This window comes from Mobula birostris, chromosome 15 (genome assembly GCF_030028105.1).
Source record: "Mobula birostris isolate sMobBir1 chromosome 15, sMobBir1.hap1, whole genome shotgun sequence".
In the NCBI taxonomy this organism is placed as follows: Eukaryota; Metazoa; Chordata; class Chondrichthyes; order Myliobatiformes; family Myliobatidae; genus Mobula; species Mobula birostris.
The window spans coordinates 35,653,523-35,676,626 of NC_092384.1; positions in this window are offsets into that span (position 1 = coordinate 35,653,523).

Consider the following 23,104-nt stretch of genomic DNA (forward strand, 5'->3'; position numbering starts at 1 on the left):
AGCTCGTTCCACACTCTCACATCTCATGACATCTAGTTGTAGTTACAGTTAACCTCAACGGAAAAAGCCTGCTTGCATTAACCCTCACTATACCCCTCATAATTTTGTTATACCTCTACCAAATCTTCCCTCGATCTTCTATGTCCCAAGGAATAAAGTATTAACCTATTCAATCTTTCCCTATTACTCAGGTCATCCAGTCCTGCCAACATTCCTGTATATTTTCACTTTACTTATTTGTATGTTTCCTATAGGTAGGTGACCAAAACTGCACTCAATACTCCAAAGAAAGCCTCACCAACGTCTTATACAATTTCAACATAACATCCCATCTCCTGCACTCAATACTTAGATTTATGATGGTCATTGTGCCAAAAGCTCTCTTTATGACCCTATCTACCTGTGCCATCACTTTCAATTAATTATGTACCTGTATTCCCAGATCCCTTTGTTCTACCACACTCCTCAGTACCCTACTGTTCACTGTGTAAGACCTACCCTGGTTGGTCCTACAAAGGTGCAATACCCCACACTTATCTGCATTAAATTCCATCTGACATTTTTCAGTCCATTTTTTCCAACTGGTCCAGATCCACTGTCTTGCTTTCATCATCTTTCCTGGTAACTTCCTCATGAACTCTATAGGATTGTTTAGACACAATTTACCATGCATTCCCTTAGAATACTTTCCAATAACTTTCCCACTACCAATGTCAAACTCACTGGCCTATAATTTCCTGGTTTATTTTTCAAGCCTTTCTTCAACAACAGAACAACATTAGCTATCCTCCAATCCTCTGGTACTTCACCCTTCTCTAATGATGATTTAAATATCTCTCTTGGGTCCCTACAATTTCCGCACTTGCCTCCTGTAGGGTCTGGGGGAACACCTTGTCAGGCCCTATTGATTTATTCACCCTAATCTGCCTCAAGACAGCAAACACCTCCTCCTCTGTAATTTGTATGTCGTCCATGACCTTGCTGCTGCTTTGCCTCACTTTTATAGACTCTGCGTCCATCTCCAAAGCAAATAAAGATGCAAAAAATCCATTTAAGATTTTCCCCTATTTCTTTTGATTTGACATATGGATTACCATTCTGATCTTCCAGAGGACCAATTTTATCCCTTGCAATTCCTTTGCTCTTAACGTATCTGTACTACCCCTTAGGATTGCCCTTCACTTTGTCTGCTAGGGCAACTTCATGCCTTCTTTTCGCCTTCCTGATTTATTTCTTAAATGTTATCTTGCATTTCTTCTACTCTGTAAGTACCTCATTTGTTCCTACCTGCCTACACCTGTTATGTACCTCTTTTTTTCGTAACCAGGGCCTCAATGTCTCTTGAAAACCAAAGTTGCCTCAAGCCATTATCTTTGCCTTGTATTCTGACAGGCATACAAAAGCTTTGTACTCTCAAAATTCTATTTTTGAAGGCCTCCTATTTACTAGGTACACCTTTGCTAGAAAACAGCCTGTCCCAGTCCATTTTCCCAAGATTCTTTCTGATTCCATCAAAATTTGCTTTTTTCCAATTTAGAATTTCAACCCACAGACTAGACCTATCATCTTTCATATTTACTTCTGAAACTAATGGCATTGTGGTCACTTGATGAAAATGTTACCTTGCACAAACTTCTGCTTTTATCTCAGTTCAAGTCTCTCAGAATGTCTAACTATTTCAAAATATCACACAATTTTAAGTGCAAGTTTTGATGATCTTTTGCACTGGTCTAAAACTCACTGCATTGGAAGCCAATCCACAATGGCCTCAATGTTCATTGACTGAAGCATCACTTTGAGTTCCTGCTAGTTATGCTTGTTTGTCACCCTTCCTAGAGACACTGAAAGTTGGTCATTATTTAGTCACCAAAGCACTAAAGAACATTTTTGGAAACCTTTTACATGGCAATTGACTAGGAAACTGATGATCACCAATGAATGCTGTACAGTATTTTTAATCCACAGGTTACTTGGTGGATTATTCATTTTAATTCACAAAAGACTTAGCAAACATGGTTTGAGTGCTATGAGGGTCCACAGAGGATTTGGATGGCATCAAGTTCTGCATATGCATCCTTAGAGAATAAGTGGGCCTGATACTGATTTAGGAGGCCTTTATCATGTGTAAACTGAACACAGCTCGGAGGTATACCGGATGGACAGATCATGATGACAAAATACATAAAACAGGGTGGCAATGTAGTATCATAAGGATTAATACTGGGCCTTTTGATAGTTACACACTATTAATGGTAGAAATTAAAAGACTAAGTGTAATCCAAGTCTGCTTAATAGGAAGATGAGCTGTGAGAATGAATAAACTCTTCTCAGGCTTCCAGCTGAGTACAGGTACCAATTATAACCAATGTTTTGATGACAAACTCCACCATCTTCATCTGGGATGATGCCCAGACACATCTAGTCCAGTGGTATATACGCCGCTGTCGCCTGTCTCTCCTGATTGGTTACTCCTCAGCCAACCAGGTTTCAGCTGTCCCACCTTGTTTACAGTCAAATTCCAGTTCTTACTCATTATCTATACCACTGGACTAGACATGCCTAGTGATCATCCCCGATGATGATTGTGGAGTTTGTCATCGAATCGTCGGTTAAAATCAACACCTGTACCCAGGTGGAAGCCCGAGTAGAGTTTATTCGTCATATATGCCAGGAAAGCTCTAGAGCTGTGAGAAAATTGCAGAAGTAGCAGCTGCAATCTAGATCCAGTTAAATAATGGACAAGGAGGTAGGAAATGTTTTACAATATGGAAAACGTGAGGTTGTTCACTTTGCTGGAATGAAAGAAAAAGAAAATAATAAATCATGAGAAACTAATAAATGCTGGACCAGAAACAGTGCTGGTTCATGTAATAAAGTTAACATTCAGCATTGGATACAAGTAGCTAGGCAAATGATATGCTAAGCTTTATGGCAATGAAGCTGAAATCAAAATGTGTGGATAACTGGTTTATATGACATGAGATGTGGTGAGACAACACCTAGACTGCTGTGCACAATGATCTTCTCTATACCCAGGGTGGGGATGTATACGTGTTGGAAATGATGTAACAACAAAGAGTTCTTCGAGAAGAGTAGCTCATAACATCTACCCTGTTAAATTGAGAGGGGTTTAAATGTTTCCATGCAACCTCTTTTTCTGAAAAATTAAAATGTACAATGCTGGAAATAGTGAATCAAATAGAAACCACTTTTAAACATCTGAAGTTTTTTTGCTGTTTTAAAAATTTTCTCAACCTCAGAGAGGGGGTGCAAGTGGAAGATGGCATCAGTGATCATTGAGGACTTTATGTGGGCTGCAAAAAATTTTTCCAAAATTCCTCTTAAATATACTTACTTTCATGGCAATCTTAACAATAAACTTTTAAATCACATCGATGATCTTCATATCTCATGATTGACTGAAGAAACTGGTCCCGTCAGGCGTGGCTCCTTTAAGGCTCATTGCCATGGCCAAAAGCATGGCAGGAGAGGGGGATCCAGGCCAAGCTGAAACACAGAGGGACGAGGCCTCCTCTATTAGGTGCTCCAAAATGGTGGTTCTGTCAAGCTTGTGTTCCCCGACTTGGAACACCCCATGGTCAAATGCAGACCAATCTACTACCTTGGGATTTCTCATCCGTGATCCTGACGGCACCTTATATACCACCAGCGGCTGAATATGAGCAAGCACTCGCCCAGGACAGTGGACTCTGGCGAACTGCTGTTGGCAGCCTATTTATTCCCCACTAGGGGTAAAGGGTTTAAGTAAATAAGTAAGTAATCCTACCAACCCACAGGGTGGTTCCTTAAGGGTTAATAATGTCATTGGATGTATTAAAATGGCAGCACTCCAGACAGAGCTTCCAATATATCTCAAAGAGATTGTTCTTGGCCCCATTAATTGGAAAAAAATCAGTCCAATGAGTAATATATGAGTAACAGCTCTATTTCTGCACCCACTCACTTTAATAATAGATCAGACAGGGCATATTACCAGTTTACAACAGGAGCCGGTCACATTCATAATGCAATACAGGTGTTCAGCTGGTGACTCTAGGTGCATGAGTAGCTATCTTCTGTAAAAACATGAGTATGTTACATCACTCAAAATGCATTCACATAGTTTCTTGTGTTTCAGCAAGGAAAGATTCAGCTTCTGATCTATCTGATAGCACTCATTTGATCTTCAGATACTGTGCACAGTTGAAATCAAAACTATCAGCGCTTGCATTAATCTTTAAATAAAAGCAACAACATGAAAATAACTGTCAAAGTCGTAACACTATCGCAGACATACAACACCTTCACTCTGTGAGGGTGATCAGAGGGCTGATTTATCCAGCACAGCCGTAGTTCCAATTTTCTTTATAATTGTTTCTCTGTTTCAAATTCATTGACTCCAGTACAGTAAATATTTTTTTTTAACAGAAAAAGAAACTGAAAGTTCAATCTAGTGGTTACAGGTCTTGATTTTATTCTCTCTTACTCATCGGATGTTTTTCCCAGTAAGTTCATATCAAATGAAAGTATAACTGCAAAATAAATCTCAATAGCCCCCATTGTTTAGGCATGGTGTGTGTCAAATTAGCCGATATGCCTTGTTCAATGCCCATGCTCACATATTTAGTGAATGTTGCGGTATCTAGAGGGCAGAAGAAAAAGCATCATTCAAGAATGCCAAAATATGCAGAGTATATGGATTGCAACAACGTTCCTAGTATCCACACCACCAGATAGGGAATCAAGTTCAACAAACCCACGTCCAAGTGTCAGGAGAACCAATTCCCCTCTCACCCCAACCCACACTATTTTAAGCACCATTAATTACTTGTGTAGCTTTAAGTAACCTTTGATCAGCTGCATGTTTGTTAGTTGATTGATTGATCAGAAGGTTGGTAGTGGGCAGGCTGCATTTTTAATGTTTCACGTTTCCAGGGTGTCACACTTTCGGAGGTTAGCTGGGAATACTGGGGTAGAAGGTACAAACAGATTGCTGTCAAACATGGACTTTGGTGGCTGTTTCTTTGCATTTGAGATATGCTATGGAGGAAGTGGATAAGATCCAGAGGACCAGCCAGAAGAGGGAAGAAGAAAATGGTGGAAGACTCTTGACAAAAGGACCAATTCATCACATATGACATTGTGTGTCCCCAACAGCATTCATCTGATGATACTTCCATTAAGTTCTGTGAGCAAAATGTATGTGCAATGTCATCCTTCACAAAGCTGACTACCCTTTCATCTGATAATACTGTAGAGCATTCCTGCTCAGCAATTCACCACATACAAATACTCCACATACTCCAATATACAGTCTGCCAGTACTTAAGGGGGCGCTGTCTAACTGAGTGACAAGGAGCCTTCACTATTCTCTCTTACACTGCTCCAATACTAGATACCATCAGCTGACCAATGGGAGTTCTTGTTTATCTACAGGGAGAAATGTACCATAGAAGGATGCTGGTGATTGGAGGGACAAAGAGGAGGGACAAAGAGGAAGTTTGATGTTGTACAGTTTACCGCTTGTAAATCAGAAAAGCTTACAGGAAGAAATGAAGTAAATGTGAAAGGATTATCGATGATTCAGCAAACATCTACACAGGAATCCATGCTGGTCTCTGGATTAGTTGCAACAGCATGTGACCCTGGTGTCCACTTTGCCAAGTTAGTGTAACTAGCAATGATTATGAGCCACATTTTTGTACAGGAAGAAAGGAAGTGTGATGATAAGTGACTTGTAATGTTATGATCATGGGTAAAAAAGCTGGCATCAAGAAGCACTGTAAAATAGGATTAAGAATCTTGAAGAAGAGGTAAAATTTTTCAGGGGTGTATTGGGAATTTGATTGTCAGCCCCCACCTGAGAATGGTGGATGCTATAGTACAGTGAATAATTTAATCAGGAGTTGAGCTGAATGGGAGGTGTAATTGATCTTAAAATTTACTCATCATTAAATTCTGTGCTGTACCGTATCTATCTTTGGTGTTACCTTCCTGTACCTCCTCTTACTGTCTTAAGTACCACCTGATCCCATGGAAAAGAACCTCTCTTCTCTCTGCCTTGACCACCAAGCACACCGGAGATTTGCCGGAATGCCTGAATGTTCACTTTTCCCTGTTTTCTGCCATCTATTCCACAAATTGTTCAATATCTTTTAAATAACATCCAACACAATGACAGTTGCAAAGCTACTTCGCTTTAAATAGGATAACTGGTGTAGTGGGGCTTCAGCCTGTTAACATAGGTAGAATTAGATGGGTGCTTAAGTCACACTAAAGGCACCACATAAGGAATTCTGTGTATATTGTCAAGTGGGTCAATAGACACATTCCAGTTGGGTGAAATGAATCCAGTCTTTATTTTCCAAAATTGCTCTATTTAGGCCATCTTGTGTCTTCACCACATTTTTAATCTAAATTACCAACTGAATGATACCATCTTTATTCAAAGCTGTAGCAGTTTAATAACTGTTTGTGAGCTTTATTTGAGAAAATTTCCATTACAATTAAACAAAAACAAGGAATTGTGCAACTAAAAATTATTTTGAATATGCTGCACGATCCTTTAAAAATGAATATTTACATTATGTCAACAAAACACTATGATATATCTGTTCAACAGAAATAAATTGCATTCATAGGCTGTAATTATTTAAGTCAAAAGTCCAGAATTGATTAGATTCTGTAAATTTTTTGCTCCACCAGTCTTTCACTTTGTAAACTAAACTGGCCACAAGTAGCTTGCCAGTTTTGGAAGTCTACTTTTATTTTAGAAATGCTAAGTTGAACATCATGGTCATGGAAAGACCATGATCACCCAACATGGTCATACAACATGGCACATAATGACGACAAAATTAAATATATTAAAAATAGCTGGTGAACGCAGCAGGCTAGGCAGCATCTTTAGGAAGAGATATAGTCGACATTTCGGGCCGAGACTCTTCGTCAGGGCTAACTGAAAGAAGAGCTAGTAAGAGATCTCTTGCTAGCTCTTCTTTCAGTTAATCTCTTACTAGCTCTTCTTTCAGTTAGTCCTGAAGAAGGGTTTCGGCCCGAAACACCGACTGTACCTCTTCCTAGAGATGCTGCCTGGCCTGCTGCGTTCACCAGCAACTTTTATGTGTGTTGCTTGAAATTCCAGCATCTGCAGATTTCCTCGTGTTTGCGTGTATTAAAAATGTCTGTGTTTGTATATTAGTTAACGGCAAAGCCAAACTTAGTCAATCTTATTGCACAATAGGTATAAGCAAAGTAACTGGATCCCATTTGATTGCTACTTATTAGATATCTCCTCTCCCTCTGAATCAAGTTTATTATCACTGTCTTACATGATGTGAAATGTGTTGTTTTGTAACAGCAGTACAGTGCAAAGTACTTCCTGCTACTGTTACCTCAGGTAAATAAGCAAAAGTATCTCTGAGTCATCCTTAAAATACTAAGTGGGTATTATCCAAGAACCACTGAGTAGCAACTTGGAAGACAGATGCGAAATTCATAATTAATTTGATTAATATTAATGTACAAACCTGTTGACACTTGCCACTTGACCACTTTAGTGAGGCAGTATTTCAAAGCCATGCCCCGGGGAGGAGGGTGTGGGCAACATAGAATGGATGGACAATTGAGGTACTGTGCCACCGGGTGACTCCATGCTGAATGCTCCAGAGAGAAGTAGAAGTAATATTGTACTTTAATAGGGAAATTAGTCCCCTTATGTAAGCAGCCTTGCACTTTTAACTTGTCATCCAAAGGGATCCAACAAATGGCCTGATATAGTATTGCTTTGAATGTTAATTATCTTTAATTGTTCCCTGTTTATATCCATAAACTGGGTGCAATGGGGTCCAATATCTCCCCAATGAAATACGGTTAAATATCAGAGTATCTCAAGTTACAGGCCCAATGGACAGTTGTGCATTGGGAAATGAATGCTTGGATGATAATTTAGTAAAAAGTGGGAAGTGGATTATAAGCATTAGTATCGGTAAGAAGTTTGGAGCTCAGAGTTCATTGAAGTATCTGTACATTATACAACCTCGAGATTCATTGTTTACAGGCAGCCACAAAACAAAGAAACTCAAAAGTATCTATTAAAAAAAGACTGTTAAACTCCCAGTGCGCAGAAAAAAAAACAAATTTTCCCGACAATAAAAGCAAGCAACTAGAGTTCAGAACTTGAAGTCTACGAAAGAGAGTCCAGTTTAGCGTAGAGCCAAGTAAACGTCACAGAGCAGTGAGCTGAACAGGCCAGTCCCCCACATTGGGCAGCAACACGCTGAACTTTTCAATCTGGCCTGGTGCTTAATTTGTTGTCCAAGCATTGGTTTGTTGTTGCTTCGATAGGCCCTGGGGCCTGGACACCACCACCACAATTCAGCCTGCACACAACCTTTCCTATAAGGCCGGGCAGTTAAATTGATTGAACGTCAGTGCTGCCTCAACTCACCTTAGTTCTGCTGCATCGAACCAAGTCCAAAGGGAAGTGACAGACTATTGTTTGCAGTGATCGTTTACCAGAAAGAGTGCAATTAACAAAGTATTTAGTTGGTTTCTTTGTTTTGTTGGCCATCAGCAAGTAGTAGCTGAACTTCCCCAGTGCCATTTTAAACAGGAAGAATTTGCTTCATTTCCAATGTCGTGGGGGTGGGGGGAGGGGGGAGGATATGCCAGCGAACTCAAACAATATAAATGTGTGCTTTCCTTCAAGAAAGGAGATAGCTCTGGTAGTAGATCCCAGCCATCAGCAACAAGATGATTCTCCAGCATGATCCTCCTCAGTTGCTTCTTCCCAGTGATTCGAGAATTATGTTTATTTAGAAACACAATGGACATGATATTTATAGTGTAACAACTCCCAGGGGAATGTAGGGAGCACCATCACCCTCGTGAACCAGACCCCAGCTATGGGTAAGTAGCCCCACTGGCATGTGAATACACCCTGGTGTCATGAACCAGACCCCAGCTATGGGTAAACAGCCCCACTACTGGCATGTGAATACACCCAGGTGCTCGTGAACCAGACCCCGGCTATGGGTAAATGGCCCCACTCCTTGTGGGCAACATCAGGAAAGACAAAGGCTATGGGAGCAAACCCAAACAGAAAATCTGGAAATGAGCACCTAAGGCAACTGGACGTCACTGAACATCCTTCCGGCAGCTCCTGTAACCAAGCCGGTTCCAAACGTATTGCTTGGCTTTCCTCTGGACTACACTGGTGAGGCCAAGAGGGAGATCTTGATGACTGGGCATCCCAGGATCTCTCTACCTTACACCCAAGCTTGTGCCATGGAGAGGTCACTCCAGTGCCACCTACTCCATTGCCATTTGAAACAGATGGATGCCATCATCGTCATCATCACTATGGCACTGGATGCAAGAAGCTGCTCTTGTCCCCCATTTGTTGGTTTCTGATGGTGGAGATCAATCATCTCAACCACCTCTCTAACTTCCATGTCTTCAAATCCCCATCGTCCCGGTTGTTTGGCAAGTCTCACAACATCAGTGACTTCCCTAACACTCGAGGAGTAGCCTCTGAATTCATCAACACTCCCAGGCTAGATTTTATATTGACAGGCATGCAATGTTGAGGCTTTGGCTTTTTACCACATCTCCTGGAGAACACTGGAGGAACTTGGCAGGTCAGGCAGAATCTGTGCTGAGTTCCTGTATTTTGTGCACTTGCTTTATAAATCAGGGTATGCAGAATCTTTTGTGATAGTACTGCTAGGCCCATAAATATTGTGTTGCTTCAAAAACTGTGACTGGTTCTCCAGCTTCTCCAGTTCATCTCCTGCCTGTCTGCAGCGTCTTCTGGAGAAACAAAATGTGAAAGTCTTAATAACACTCTGGGCCATGGGTTGTATAATTGTCAAGTCAGGAGGCAAAAGTATTACACAATGACTGAGTGTGACATGTATTGTCTACCTCCAGGAAAAGGCTGAGCAGGAGATTCCTTCTTGCAGGGAAAACCTTCACCTCCTGTACAAACAAGTTCTGCAGCCAGTCCTCAGAAACCGCACATGGCTCCTTATTGGAAGACAACATGACTGGCAAACATTTCCCTTTTTACCCTTTAGCCCACTCATTTTGGCTCAGAACATTAAAATATGCTTGTACTTAAAGTTCCCTGAGCATTTGCACAAAACAAAAAGGCTAACCTATCTTTAAATGCCTTGAGACTACTGACTACTCTTTAGTTAAATTAGTCCTGTAAAAATGCCATATTAAAAACTTAAGAATATTTGTAACCTTTAATATATTTTAGAAACCCTTGCGTAAAATTGCATGGTCACAATACACATAGGCATTTCCTCTGCAGCAGATTATAATGCTGTATAGCCAACCCTGCTGGCAGTGAATGGTTGGTACCTCTGATGATGCCATTTACATCATTGCTTCCTTGAAAGCTATTTATACATGGATAGGAGCTGAAAGCTGACTGTGACACTGCATCACCAACGACTGTTTCACTCAGTACATAGAAATCAAACAGAGGATGGTGTGAGTTAAAATGTTAGAAACATAGAAAACCTACAGCACAATACAGGCCCTTCAGCCCACAATGTGGTGCTGAACATGTACTTAGTTTAGAAATTACCTAGCCTTCTGCTTTTCAAAGTTCCATGTACCTATCCAAGAGTCTCCTAAAAGACCTTATGGTATCCGACTCCACCACCGTCACCGGCAGCCCATTCCACACACTCACCACTCTCTGCATAAAAAATTTGCCCTTGACATCTCCTCGGTACCTACTTCCAAGCACCTTAAACCTGTGCCCTCTCGTGTTAGCCATTTCAGCCCTGGGAAAAAGCCTCTGACTGACCACATGATCAATGCCTCTCATCATCTTATACACCTCAATCAGGTCACCTCTCATCCTCCGTCGCCTCAAAGAGATAAGGCCAACGTTGGCCACATTTTGTAAACCCCATGCACATAAATCAGTGTAACATGAAACCGTGTCACTGAGGTTCTTTGGTCTGCTCCTGAGCTATAAAAAATACAATTTAGAGCTCTACAAAGCAATATAAATATGCTTCACTGAGACAGTATTTTCCAGTTTTCTAAGTAAGATCTTGATTCTGCTGACAGAAGACTAAATCCCTCAAAGGCGAGAAGGCAAGATGAATCAGAATTAAGTTTATTATCACTGACATTCGCCATGAAATTTGTTGTTTGTGAGAGCAGCACAGTGCAATACATAAAACAAAATGATGTTACAGTGAGAAATACATTTTTAAAAATAAATAGTGCAAAAAAAGGCCAAAATAGTGAGGGAATAATCATGGGTTTGTGGACCATTCAGAAATCTGATGGTGAAGGGGAAGAAATTGTTCCTAAAACATTGAGTGTGCATTCTCAGGCTCCTGTACCATTTCATGCTGGTAGTAATGAGAAGAGGGCATGTCCCTAATGATGGATGCTGCCTTCTGAAGATGTCTTCAGTGGCAAAGAGGGTTGTGCCTATGTTATAGACTCAGCCATCTCTTATTACTCTGCAGCGTTTTTCAATCTTGTGCATTGATGGTGGAGAGAATATTGACTGGCTGCATCACAGCCTGGTATGGAAACACTCATGCCCTTGAACGGAAAATCCAACAAGAAGTAGTGGATATGGCCCAGTCCATCCCAGGTTAAGCCCTGCCCACCACTGAGCAAATCTACATGAAGCATTGTCACAGGAATGCAGCATCCATCATCAGGGATCCCCACCGCCTAGGTCATGCTCTCTTCTCACTGCTTCCGTCAGGAAAGAGGTACAGCAGTCTCAGGAAATGACACTTCTCTGTGCTGATATATATATGCCGAATGCAGCTGGCAGTCTTGCCAACTGCTGAAATAGGAATCACATCTGCATGGAGTCCATCTACAGGACCTACTCCACCAGATTCAGGAACAGTTCTTACCCTTCAACCATCAAACTCTTAAACCAGAGGGGATAACTCCACTCAACCTCACTTGCCCCTTAATTGAAATGTTCTCACAATGTATGGACTCAGTTTCAAGGGCTCTTCATCTCATGTTCTTGGATTTTTTGCTTATTTATTTATTTATTTATTTATTATTCTTTCTTTTTTGTATTTTCAGAGTTTGTGGTCACTTGCACATTGGTTGAACACCCAGGTCAGTGTGGTCTTTCATTGATTCTATTTTGGTTATTATTCTATTCTATTATGGATTTATTGAGCATGCCTGCAAGAAGATAAATCTCAGGGTTGTGTATGGTGACATACATGTACTTACATAATAAATTTACTTTGAACTCTTTGAGCCTCCATATCAGGTGATGATGCAACCAGACAAAATGCTCTCCATGGTACTTCTTAGAAATTTGCTGGAGTGTTTGATGACATACTAAATCTTCTCAAACTCCTATTGAAATTTAGCCACTGGCGTGCCTTCTTCATGATTGCGTTGGTATATTGGACCCAGGATAGATCTCCTGAGATGGTAATACCCAGAAACCTGAAGCCGTTCAGCCTTTCTACTGCTCACCCCTCAATGATCACTATGTTTTCTCCCAACTTCTGTTTCCTGAAGTCCACAATCAATTCCTTGATCTTACTGATGTTGAGCACTGGGTTGTCATGACACCACTCAACCTGATCTATCTCACTCCTGTACATCTTCTCGTCACAATCCAAAGTTCTGCAAACAGCAATGGTGTCATTGGTGAATTTATAGATGACATTTGTGCTATGTACAGCCACACAGTCATGAGTTTAATGACTGAGGTCTAAGCACATATTCTTAAGGTGGGCCTGTGTTGATGGTCATGGAGTCCTTGTCATAGAACTCTATAACACTGAGACAGGCCCTGCAGCCCATTTAGTCTATACCAAACCATTTATCTGCCTGGTCCCACTGGCCTGCACCTGGACCATGACCCTCCATACACCTCCCATCCACGTACCTGTCCAAATTTCTCTTCAATGTCAAAATCGAACCCACATCCACCACTTCTGCTGGCAGCTCATTCCATACTCTCACTGCCCTCTGAAGAAGTTCCTCCCATGTTCCCTTAAACATTTCACCTTTTACCCTTAATCCATAACATCTGGTTCTATTCTCACCCAACCTCATTGGAAAAGTCAGTGAAGAGGAGATGTCATTTTTGTTCTGCACTGACTGTGAGTCTCTGAATAAGGAAGTCAAAGATCCAGTTGCAATGGAAAGTTCCTTTCACTCAAAGCACCCTCATTCATTCAGCTGTTAACCCCTGGTTGAACCCTCGTTATGGGTTCCATCTTTATCCTTAGCCAGAGAATGCCGTCTGGACTGAGATTATAAAAAGAGAATGAATGAGGGAATATAAAGCTTCAGTGTCCTATTATTATTGCATGAGTTATGATTTTCTTCACATGCCAAAGTCATTTTCAGTCTTTATTTCAGAGGTTTATTTTTTAACTAACAAATGGGAAAAACGATATGATCACAAACAAGAGAAAATCTGCGGATGCTGGAAATCCAAGCAACACACACAAAATGCTGGAGGAACTCGGCAAGCCAGCCAGTATCTATGGAAAAGAATATAGTTGATGTTTTGGGCTGAGACCCTTCATCGGGACTAGAGAGAAAAAGGGTGGTATGATCCATTGCTGGAACCTATCAGCCATGGAACATCAGTGCCCTTTAATGATAGCCTGGCAATATCGTTTCCCTTAAAATTGGCATTTCCACCATTGAACTGAAGTAATCCAAACATGATAAAGAAATTTTAAAAATGTGCAATGATGATTTAAAAAAATTGAACAAACCAAGAGATACAACAGCTACTGATGAGATACAAAGAAGAAAGCTTTCAATATCACCGCAGTAAGAGCTATTTAAGACTGCCCACCTTGCAAAACCTGGCCACTTCACCACGCTTGTGCCATGAAGCCCCAGACCAGAAGTGGACAACGTTAACCATTAGTGAGCGGGTGAGATCTGCACTCACTTATCGGGTCAATATACCACCTAACCCCCAAAAAATTGCAAAAAAAGTTTTTTGATTGTTTATTGTACTATTCGATGTGGAGAACAACATATCAAAAGTTGGACAATTTTAACACATGGGAAAGTCTCCAAAAATGACATCAAAAAACAAGATGGCCACCAGCAGAAAAACATCAAAAATCTGACTAATAACCATCAAATTGCAAGTTTTTTAAACCTGATGTTTTAATGAATGCTCTTTTCACCAATGTTCTTCAATTAACAGTAGTTCTTGGAATGAAAATTGCATTTGTACTGATGTCATGATGTCATCAATGACGTAGTCAAGGGACAACTCTGGTATTAAGCATTGACGTCATGACATAGGTACCTTATGGCTTCTCAGATGTAGTCTTGTTCATCATCCTCTTCTATCACTGGCTCATTTGTCATATTGTCACAGCTGCCATCTTGGCAATGCCCACACGCACTGGTGCATTCCAGCTCATGCTTTCTGCAGGTACACTTTAGTGTATTGCACCCTCCCGAACAGTTGCAGTGAATCATCTGAATAAATACCTCTGGAGCAGACCTTTTGTCTGTCATCACTGGAGTGAGTTTTTCCACTTCTACCCTCCATCCCCACTCAGACGGCTCCATTTCATCACTGCAGCCCATCCACTCTATAACCTGGTAGTAAGTCCGCAGGAAGTGAAATTTACAGGCCAAGGTGGTTGGTGGCAGTCTTTCAGGTGTGACGAAAGTCTTAGCTCTCGCAACTTTCTTGCACAGCATATTGTAACTGATAGATGCCAGGGAGTTGTTCTGATTTCCATTGAACAATGCCACCATTGCCCTACAGCCATTGGTTTCCACAGCATCCTGACTTTGCTTTGGTGAACAGAACGCTTTCGAACAGTCTCTGATTCCCTTTTCTTTCTTGATGATTCTTTGGAACCCTGACTTCTTTCCAATCCCAAATACTCTGGACATTGAGTCGCATCCGGTAAAGGCATGGAGAAACAATAGATCATTGCAAGCTGCTTCTCCGAGTATCTGCTTAAGGACCTTGATATTATAGGCATTTGATTTTGCCTTGTCCGAGGGGAAATAGAGTTCAGTGCAGTTTGGTACTACTATAGGGTAGAGCAAGAGTATGAGGAGATCTGTGTCTTCTCCAACGAGGGTGGTAGATTTGAAAGCAGACACCGTGACGGCTGCTTTTGCGATCTCAACGTCGGCATCTCCTTCAGCTTGAATCACTTCGCAGCTTGTCTGCCGTAAACGTTCCATGATGAGCTGGATAATTACCTGCTTGTTCGCCTCATTCGACAAGTCCTCCTTTTTTCCAACAAATTTTGTCGCCCCTGTAATGTTCACCTTGTTCGCATTCAAATTTCTACTTCGACACTGATAAGTACAGTCCTTTATGCTTGGCCCAACCCCATAACCATCAAACACTACAGTGGCTCTGGCAGAGTGTTTGACAGTGAATGAGGTGTAGTCATCTGCAATTGAACTGTAGGTACACCCCTCCGTCCATTTTAAGCGGTGCAGAAGTTATCCCCCATCTAGAACATAGCGATCTGTCACTGGGACCGTCTGTGTGACAGCATTGTCTGATTTGGAGGTGACAGTTCTTTATTGTTTCTGCCAGTTGCAGCTTATCCGGCTGGCGCAAGATATTCTTTGCTTCAAACAAAGACATCAGATATGGACAGAGTTCATAGTTCATCGCTTCGTCTAGCCGGAGATCACCTGTCTGTGACACAACTAGGAACCTCTGGAATAACAACGCTGGATCTATGGTACAGTCTTCAGCAACTTTGACTGCCCTGCTGGATGCTGGTGTCTTGACCTTCAAACTCGTTTTGTGCGAATATGAGAAAACAGAGTGTTTGTCCATCTTCCTAACTATGTCATTTCCTAATGCAAACAGGTCATGTACGTTGACATCCTCATTTGCATAAACCCCTGTGATGATGTTGCGCAATGATTTATCATCTGAAAATGGCATGAAACAGTCAAGTTTTGCTGCGACTTTTTCAAGGTCAGCCTCATCTACTCACTCTGGAGGTGGACAACTTATGTTGTTCACCTGTTGTGTAACTATTTGTGGTCAGTTCTTGCACGGCAAGGTTGTAAGAGGATGGCACAGTGGAAGGCATAGTCCAAACTGCTCTCTGGTTCTCTGACATCCCACTTCCTCGCGTTAGACCCCCTTGGCTTTTTAGTGAGCGCATTAGTGTCTGTTCTATCACAAGATCAGAGCCAAGGCCAGCCCAGTATTGGCTGCTGCGTCTGATTACATGGAACCCAGACTGGAGCTTCTGATGAACCTCAGGGTTGTCATCCTGGAGATAGAGATGAGCCTTCTGGAGATAGAGACGAGCCGACTTCAGATAATTCGGATGGCCAGTGGCCGCAAATATCAGCAAGCAAGCTGAGATGCATCTCCCATGACTCCATTCAATCGGCCACAACAAGAGCCCGAGCAATCCCTCCCATGTGCTGGTAGCTGACCCACAGTGTGCTGGTTTTGGAGGTCCCTGCCAGTTCATCCTGTTTGAGAGTTACAGTTTTGTCAATTCTGCGAATGCAGTCTGATTTCAACAGCGACTTTAAGTCACTTGCGCCAGTCTCCATCAGCGTGTACAGTCTCTCAAGTTCTACCACTTGGTCTTGAAAACCAGGGTCGTCCTCCGTGATTTTGGCAACAATCTGACATGTAAGGCACTGATCCATTGTTAGAAACAGTGAAACATAGCAAAATAAGACAGGTATGGTCCCGATTCTTTTCATTGATGGCCATTTTTTTTTACTTTCCCATGCTCAGTTTCTGTCCAACTTTTGACATGTTGTTCAGCATGTCTGAAAGTACAAGAAATGGCCTTAAAACTTTTTTTTTTGCAATTTTTTTGGGGTAGAGGTATTTTGGCGCTATATTGACAGCATTACACATTCACTGGGTGAATAAGGGCCTCCGAACTGAACCAGGCCCTATGACTCCAAATGAGATGAAACCCTGCCTGAGCTACCTAGGTAGTCAATGAGAAATAACTAGCCCTTAGGTGGTGGATCCTGAAGCCTGCTCTACCCCCGTCTTTTTTTTAATCAGCTTGCACCACGAAGAGCCTTTTAAACTTGATTTTTCTAAATATCTTGATAATGAGATACATTTAAAAACAGCTAAAATATTTTAAATAATTAAACGATAGAAGTGAGCACCTTTTGAAAATTTACTGATGTAATTAATTAGATGCATTGATTAAAATTAGGAAAACAATCCACTTAGCTTCACTTACCTTTTGTATACAGGTGAATGAGGTGCCATTTGATACACCAGCTGACGAGTCAGCTATGAGGTGTATAAAGTCCTTCAGCATGACTGATCTCCATTCCTGAGCTCTGTGCTGAATCTAGTGGCAGAGTCGGAGGTCAAAAGCACCGATATGCCTCTTCCAGCGTACCCCCGATTTCCACACCACAACGTACAGGCCTGGAAATCAGGAACACACTGACTCATTATCACTGTTTCACAAAGAAAGGACACAAATATACATAACATATTTCATTCTGTTCTATTTATTTCAATTGAGAAGATGAAATGTTCCTTAAACATGCATCGACTCAGATCACTTGATTAGCACATTTTCGCTGGTGGTCTCTTCAAAAGGATCACGATCCTTCAACAAACCTGCCTCGGGGAAAGGGCTGTTTGGCATTATAATTATCCAAAAAGGTGTGATAAATGAGTTACTCAGCCTTGTCCAGTTTTCTTTTAATTCCAGGATAATAAATTTTATGTGCTGAGGTATCTTGCTGCTCAGTCAAGACCCCCTCCATTTTTATAATTGATTTTCTGGGGGTATATTCTTCACACCTTAAAAATTAAAGCAGACTAGTTTGGAGGAGAGAATTGAGGGGATTTTCTGATTATAATCTGATCACTCCATGGTCGTCTTCACAAAACCTCAAATAAAAGTAAATAAATACTTTTGCATGTTGGGAAGTTAAGGTCTTTTTTGAAAAGAAAAGTCGGTGATTTAATCCAATGAGTTCTCCTTTAAACAAACATCCTGACAACATTGTTTGTGCAGATGCAGTTCACTCAAAGGCCTATTCATTTGTGAATGCACAAACATAAATAACACATGACTCCTCCCTTCAGTCACCCATGGGGGATATATCCCCTCAGCACTGTCAAATGAAAGCTAGGTTCACACAGTTTGTTTTTTCTTGTACTGTTTTGTACACACTAATGAAAAGATAGTTGCACTTACAGAGTTCCATTGTTTAAAAGGGTAGAATTTTGTACATTCTGATTGATTGCTTAAATTTGCCAGGATATTGGGTTTACCCTTTGTATCCCATGACATTTCCTAAAACAAGACTTTACTACAGTGAGGTCAGGAAGCTGTTTGCATTAGCTGTTAGATCACTGCAATAACAATCCAAGTAGGAATCGAGCCTCATCCAAACATGAATGCTATTGCTTCCTGATATCTCCTTACTAAGATATCCTATTAGTAATCCAACTCAAAACACACCTTTCCCATGGTAGAGATCGTTACAAGTTTCTCAAGTTAAAATTTAAATAACTTTCTCATATCTGTAGGCAGTCTGCTTTGTTGTCAGTAAACAATTAAAACATGCCCTCTGGACAATTAAAAGCCTATAAAACTTATGATGGCAGCTCCTATTCTTCACTTAACCCTCTGGAGTTTGGGATACATATTTCATTATTATAAAGGTAGCCTTGAATGTTTTCAATTGCGTCCCAATTTCTAGAAAGAATAGAGAAATTTAAAGAACTGAAGAGATCTATGTTTCTTTGTGCTGGCACCAATGTTCATAAGAAATACGTTTTCAGAAGACATAAAAATATGAACCAAGTTAATATGATGTGCACACTAGCGTAAAAGTGACGAGTCACTAATCAAGTTTAAGTATTCATTTAATTCTACATACACAACATACATTAAGAAGAAAGAGTGGAATTTCTTTCTGAAGTTATGTGTCAGCGATGTTTGTTCTTTGAAAACTAAATAGGACATTCAACACCAAAGCTATCAAATGACTAGTGTCTTAAAATTCTTTACTCAAATGCAGTTATTTTGAAACTAAACCAATTGATTAGCAAGAATTTTTTTCGTAAGCTTGTCTTCAATGTAAAAACTTATTTGCCGCTGTTAAACTAAATTGGTTCTGTTCAAGACAATGTCTATAAAAGTGATGCCATCTTTAGTACTCCACACAAGTACTCTCAGTGTCATAATTTGTTGGACTGTGACATTTTTAGTTGGCTCTAGAAAATGACTAGCAATAAATATATGGAGCATTATGCTAACAGTCAGTGAACAATGCCTTGTCAGTTACAGTCTGATAGTGATACATTTTAATTTGGTCTTTCATAAAAATCTTGGCATGTATACACCATTTGAACACAGGCTTGGAAGACAAGTGTGTCATCGAAGCATGCAGTTTATCACCCCTCTATATTTTTTGTCCTTTTCATTTAATGTCATCACCGTGGCAACAGACATTGCCCTGGAAATCATTTCAAAACAGCTTATTTGTTGGCAGAGACCAAGCAAGGTTAAAATATGTGTTTGGCTTACAAAATGTCAGTGTGTGAATATGGCTGGGTTAAATTAATAATCCTCTTGGACACTCTGCCTTGTAACTAGACACTGAAGTGAAACAAGGTGCTGTATAGATTTAGCTGCAGGAAAACCAAGGTGTTTTTTTCATATTCCTTTATTTGAACATATCAATTTTGTTGAGATGTATACAACATGCCTACTAAGACATCACATTTAGATTTTTAACATTTTAATTTTGAATGAACTTTATCAATAAACCTTAGTAATAATTGAACGTAACAGGATACTAAATCCACATACTAAGACTAATTATTTCTGGATTAGTTTCATTTGACACCATATTTTATTGTCTAATTCTCCATGAAAATACTTCCTACATTTTCCTGACAACTTTGATTATGTTTTACCCACTGCGTTGTCTTATCCTCCTTACCAGTCAGCAATATAAACCCATCACGGTTTATTTACCAAACATTTACAGATCATTAAACTACTGTATACAGTTTGGCTATGAGGTTCATGATAGAGAATCTGCTTTACACTTGTGGAAGGACAGATCTACAATGTCATTCTCAGATCTGCCTCATAGTTGGATATCTTGAGAATAAGTTCCAAGGAAAAGTTGCTTAATGCTGCCATTACTAAGGATTTTTAGTGGCCTGACACTGATCTATGAGCATCTCTGTGTGTACACATTGAACAGTAATAACATTGTCTAAGTGGTAAGTGGATCTGGGTGTTAAATTGTGATCAGTGGTGACCATTTTCTGAGTTAAGTTTGCAGCTCGACATATTTCTTCACTGTGAATGTATGTATTTGTGGGGTGCTTCACAAAAAATGCCATTTGTTGACTGTGTGAGCAAAAGGTTGTTACATCAAAGAATGTGTCAGCAATAGCATCTTGGAGCCCAGCCTCTTAAAGAACAGTTCATCTAAAGCTCATGTGGCTGAACGCTAGTACCGCAGAAGTAAGCAATTGCCACTTCTTTGCTTCTTCCTGGTGGATCCTGCTCACTGATTCTGCAAGTGATTGGTGCTTTCTGGACTTGGTGCAGGTTTATGGAGAGGCACAGCAAGTAGTGACCTTCCACAAGTACATTGTTGACCACTCAAGTTGCTAGAAGAGGGAAAAAGGAGGGAAAAAGAAAGGACTCTGCACAGGAACATTTCTACTCTACACGTCCAAGGAGGACAATTCTTAACCCTCTCTGTCAGCAACAAATAACTGGTCAGGTGTCTGATATTTATTAAGGACACCCTAGCTGATATTTGTCACCAGTCCACTGTGCTCACAGGAAGGCAGGGTTTATAATTGCTATGACTGCCTGACCCCACTGTAGGAACAAATATAAATGCTTCTGGATCTTTTTGTAGGGACATGGAACATCTCAACATTTTCATCCCATTGCAATGTAACAGAGATTACTAGAGCTTTTTATTTATTTAATTCTCTCTTGTCAGAAAACAGCAATGGAAGAGAAGACCATAAGATCTAGGAGCAGAATTAGGCCAGTCAGCCCATGGCATCTGCTCAGTCATTCCGTCATGGCTGATTTATTATTTCTTTCAATTTTATTCTTCTGCATTCTTCCCGTAATCTTTGACGCTCTGACTAATCAACCTCCTCTTTAAATATCCTCAGACGTGGCCTTCAAAGCCATCTGTGGCAATGAATTCCACAGATTCACCACCCACTGGCTAAAGAAATTCCTTCTCATCTCTGTTCTATTCTAATGGACATCCCTCTATTCTGAGCCTGTTCCCTCTAGTTGTAGACCCCCTCCACTGTAAGGAACATCCTCTTGACATCCACTCTGCCTGGGCCTTTCAATATTTCATAGGTTTCAATGAGATCCACCCCTCATTCTTATAAACTCCAGTGAGTACAGGCCCAGAGAAATCAAATGGTCCTCATATGTTAACCCTTTCATTCCTGGAATCATTCTCATGAACCCAAAACTACTAACAATAGTCCAAGTGTGGTCTGAACAATGCCTTATAAACTCTCAGAAACTCTCATCCTTGCTTTTATGCTCTATGGTAACATTGCATTTGCCTTCCTCGCCAACAAGTTAACCTTTATGGAATCCTGCATGAGGACTCCCAATTCCCTTAGATCTTCTGATTTTTCCAATTTTCTCCCTGTTTAGAAAATAGTTTATGGCTTTCTTCCTCCAACCAAAATGCATAACTATACACTTCCCTGCACTGTATTCCATCTGCCATTTCTTTACCCATCTTCCTAATCTGTCTTCAGTCCTTATGCAGACTCCCTGATTCCTCAACGTTACTTACCCCTTCACCTATATTTGTACTGTCCAAAAATGCTCACCAAGCCAACATTGCCATCATTCAAATGATTTATATATAATCTGAAATGTATCAAACCCAGCATCAATCCTTGCAGCATATCACTAGTTAGTGGTAGCCAACCAGAAAAGGCCCTTTTAATTCCCACTCTTTGCCTCCTGTCAGTCAGCCAATCTCCTATCCATGCTGGTATTGTTCCTGTAACACCACGGACCCTTATTTTGTTAAGCAGCCTCATGTGCAGCACCTTGTCAAAGGTTTTCTGAAAATCTAATTATACAACATCCACTGACGCTCCTTTGAGGAGATAACAGGCAGGATGGACAAAGAATTCTGACAGATTTTGTCAGGCAAGATTTTCCTTTAAGAAAACCATGCTGACTTCAGACCATTTTATCATGTGCTTCCAAGAACTCTGAGATTTCATCCTTAATTGGACTCCAGCATCTTACCAACCACTGAAGTCAAGCTAACTGGCCTATAATTTAATTTCTTCTGCCTCCCTCCCTTCTTAAGGAGTAGAGTGGCATTTGCAATTTTCCAGTCTTCCAGAACCAAGACAGAATCAAGTGATTCTTGAAAGATCACTACTAATGTCTCCACTATTTCTTCAGCTACCTCTTTTAGAACCTTGGTGTGTAGTCCATCTGGTCCAGGTGACTTATCTAACTTCAGACTTTTCAGCTTCCCAAACACCTTCTCCTTAGTAATAGCAACTACACTCACTTCTGTCCCCTGAAGAATTTCAGGATATATATTGTATACATTTCTCTGACATTAAATGTACCTATTGAAACTATTGAAACTCTTGAATTTCTGACATACTGCTGGTGTCTTCTACAGTGAAGACTGATGCAAAATGCTTACTAAGTTTCTTTGCCATTTCTTTGTCCTTATTACTACTTCTCCAGTGTCATTTTCCAGCAGTAGGATATCCACTCTTGCTTCTCAGCCTGCCAGCTTCCCACTAACTTTTGCTATATTATACGCCGTCTTTTTTCCTTTTGTGCTGTCTTTGACTTCAAAGTTGTGGCGCAAATTGTCACAGTTCAAGGTCTCTTTGAGTATAATCAGATTATTTGTGAGTTATCAGCTCCCAACTCTGCCCTGTATCAAAATCAAAATGGATATATTCAACCAATATTCACTGGACTGAGAACATTCAGTATGCCATGGAAGTCAGTGCCCAGTGAGCAGGTGGCAACCAAGTCACCCCTTCTTGAAATGCTCTTCCACGCCAGCCACCTTTGAACCAACAACTGGCAAC